The sequence below is a fragment of the Quercus robur genome, chromosome 9 (assembly GCF_932294415.1).
Source record: "Quercus robur chromosome 9, dhQueRobu3.1, whole genome shotgun sequence".
NCBI classification, from domain to species: Eukaryota; Viridiplantae; Streptophyta; class Magnoliopsida; order Fagales; family Fagaceae; genus Quercus; species Quercus robur.
The window spans coordinates 44,443,934-44,447,548 of NC_065542.1; the positions used below are offsets into that span (position 1 = coordinate 44,443,934).

At 38.8% G+C, this 3,615-nt stretch overlaps 1 pseudogene; it reads right to left on the reverse strand.

Annotated features, from left to right (window-relative positions):
- Positions 1 to 291: 291 nt before the first annotated feature.
- Positions 292 to 1,744, reverse strand: LOC126700239 (receptor-like protein EIX2; annotated as a pseudogene).
- Between the last annotated feature and the right edge of the window lie 1,871 nt (positions 1,745 to 3,615).

Genomic DNA, 3,615 nt, shown 5'->3' on the forward strand with positions numbered 1-3,615 from the left:
ATTTTTTTTTTTAAAGTATATGTATATTTTAGTCCACTTTTAGCAACCAAAAAAAAAAAAAAAAATCAGATATAGAATAGTTTTACTAGTTTTATTTTTATGTATATATAGATTAGATTTTAATTTAAGTGTATTTCTTATTTTTGAATGATATATATATATATATATATATATATATATATTGGTTTTACGCTTTGGCTCCCTTAAAACGAATTCCCCTTTCTGTCACTGTTTCATGTTGAAGGAGTTAGCTAGTGTGAGAAGCTGTAATGTAACAAGTTGCACTCAGTATTCAATAACAATAGACATGTTATTAGCACCATTCAACAATGTCTAAATGCCTCTAAGAGAGGAGCCACAAATAACCACAACAAAGTTAATAGTACAAATAGCTCAAGATGGTAACACTCAAAACATTAACTAAATTCAAATTACACATGATTTTTTTGCAAATTGAGTTGCATTATTGAAAACATAGTGGATAAAACAAAGCCTATAAACACACAAGGCACACCCACGCAAATGTTACAAACGGCTCCCGACACTTTTATTTGCGTGAGCAGCAGAAGCAACATGCAACTCCTGATCTAAGCAACAGGGAAAGAGAAAGCTATGAGCCCAGATTCAATATGATAGATATAGAACTACTTCAAGCGAAGTGAAAATTACCATGCATGTTAAGCTTATACCCTTCAGCACAGCTATGCAACCTGATCATGCAATTTCAAATAAGAAAAGAATCAGTAATTGGTGCTTCTTGAATCTTAGCATGAGAGTCATAATCAAAAAATGGTGAGAAAAAAAAATTTTCAAACACACGTCATACCATAGACGAAGTGCTCATCCGGGCCTTTGAAACGTCCTACACAGTCTTGCCATGTGCACAGCCATTGTGTTACGTAGAGGCAATCCTTCATGTTCTCCAATGACAAGAAATAGGCATGTCTCCATGAATTCTTTAGCAACAAAGAACCGCAAACACCCAAAAAACCTACCACAAATCCAAATCCTGCTGCACCATAAAACCATTTCCAGAACTCATCTCTATATTCTTCACCGTCTCCACCTTGGTTTGGTGTTTGTTCACCGGGCCAACACTTCTGTGAAAGTGGAAGCCCACAAAGTGCTGGGTTTCCAGCAAAATCAGAAGCTTCAAAGCTTTGTAGTTGAGTGCTTGAAGGAATTTTTCCAGACAAATGGTTGTATGATAGGTCTAGGTGGTTCAAAAAGCTTAACTCTTGACATGCTCAATGGGATTTCACCTGAGAACTGATTCCTTGACAAATGAAGTGTTTCTAGCTTCTTCAACTTACCGATCAAATGGGGGATCTCTCCAATTAAGTTGTTTCCGGATACGTTCAATGTAACCAACTCCAAAAGACTCGAGATCTCAATTGGAAGTTTACCAATCAGTTTGTTGCCTGAAAGGTTAATCATTATTAATAGTCCAAGATTTTTGCCATACTCATCCTTCCTTCCTTTCAATACAACTGTGGCACTATTAAAATATCCTACTTGAGATGTGGAATTTCCAACATCTAAAAAATAACCAAGTCCAAAAATCATATCACGATAGTACACTTTCTGAGCCATGGTCGTGAAATTGTTTAGGCAGAATGGTATAGTTCCAGATATGTCATTTAAAGATAGGTCCAAGGTTTGTAGATGTGTCAACCAGCATAGATTCAACGGTATGCTTCCATCAAACTTATTGGAACGTAGGATTAGAACGATCAACTTTGGCAGGCCTTCCCCAATCCATGCAGGTACTTTTCTGGAGAATCTGTTGTTGTCTCCCAAATCTATAACTTTTAAAGAACTGCATTTTTTCAGGGCAGAAGGTAAGTGAAAGTTCAAAAACGTGTACCAAAACACTTTTGAACGTTTAGACCCCCTAAAAATTAACTAAACCAACACAAGCAATATGTCAAACAACAAGTGTGCGGAAACTTAACATATGCTATAATATGAAATTGGTTAAACAACTATCTAAGCCATAACAAAATAAACCACAGCAGATAATGTAAAGGCAGAGATAGAGAGGAAGGAAGATGCAAACACAAAGATAACACCCGATGTGTTATCGAAGAGGAAACCGAAGACCTCGGTGAAAAACCTCTCCGCCGCCCTCCAAGCGGTAATCAATCCACTAGAAAATACAGTTGGGATACAAGGACAGCAATAGACCCTCCAAGCCTAATCTACCCAGTGCACCTAAGCCCTCCAAGCTTCTTGCTCCAACGAGGTTGCGCCAAACCTTTTTCTTTTCTAGCTTCCCGGATTCCGCTACTACACCGTAGCATCAACCAATGAAGATTGGCTCCTTCCTAACTGCTTCCCAGAACTCCAAACGACTGTCTCACAGAGATGATAATGGTGAGAACCAGGTTTGGTATAATGCCTCTCAAGGTTTTGACAATGGAGAGGAAGAGAGTGAGGGATTTTGATGAGACTCTAAGGTAGGGATTGTGTATGAAACAATCTTGTTTTTCTTTAGGGTTTCTCTCTCAAAATTCTCTCTGGAAGCTCTCTTTCAATCGTGGGTTAAAAGGGTATTTATACTGGAGTGAAGAGGAATGCGAAACGTCAGGTTTTTCCAAAACAAGGGTGGCTCGCGGCTTGACCTCGCGGCTTGACTAAGTCGCGAGTTCCAGTCGCGAGTTAACCGTATGGCCAGTTGTCCTGTTTTGTCCTGTAGTGCTCCAGCTAGCATGACTGTTCATCTTCCAGCATGCTTGGCACGTGTGCATCTTCTGGCGGGTTGAAGCCGCGAGTCCACCCGCGAGTCCCAGCCGCGACACTCTGTTTTCTTGCACACTCTTGAGCAATCTTCACTCTATCTCACTCACTACCCTTACAACAATCCCACCTAAATACAGGGTTACTAAATGCTGAATTACAAGCAAATTTGGCACGGAATAAAGCCAATTAGATGGTTGAATAAATTCAACCTTACAATCTCCCCCTTTGGCTATTCCGTGACAAAACCCTAAAACAGACTCTAGACTTAACATGTGAGTTGGGAACAGTTGATCAAAACTCACTCACACCTAACTCTAGAAGCTGTGAAGCGCTTGAATCATATGAACATAAACTCCTGAAACACAACAATACACCATGATCATTGTAAGCAGAAAATTATAAATGCATATGAAACAGGCAATATGAGATCAAGCAAAGATGGAGTTAATAAACAAACCATGGCTTGATCAACCAAGTGAACACCACAAGGTAGTGATCACAGTGCTCATTCACACTTGGAATGAACACACGGACATACAAGTTAACAAGCACAAGGCAAGATACTTGTATGTTCAACACTCAACCAATGCATAGCACACAAGGCATATGCATCTAGGAACAATCCTACAAGGGCACAAGAGTGACAGTACATAAACCAAAATGCAGAACATTTTAGATTAAAGTACTGAATACAACATAGCATAAAGGCTGCACTTAAGCAAGGTACATACCATAAAGCCTACAAACTATGCATAAAACATAAACCCTAAAAGCTTACAAAAGCACATGGGTACAGACCACATTATATTGAATAAAAACTTAAACAATATAAACTAAAAGTGTATAAAGTTTCTCCCCTTCAAAGTGATGAGA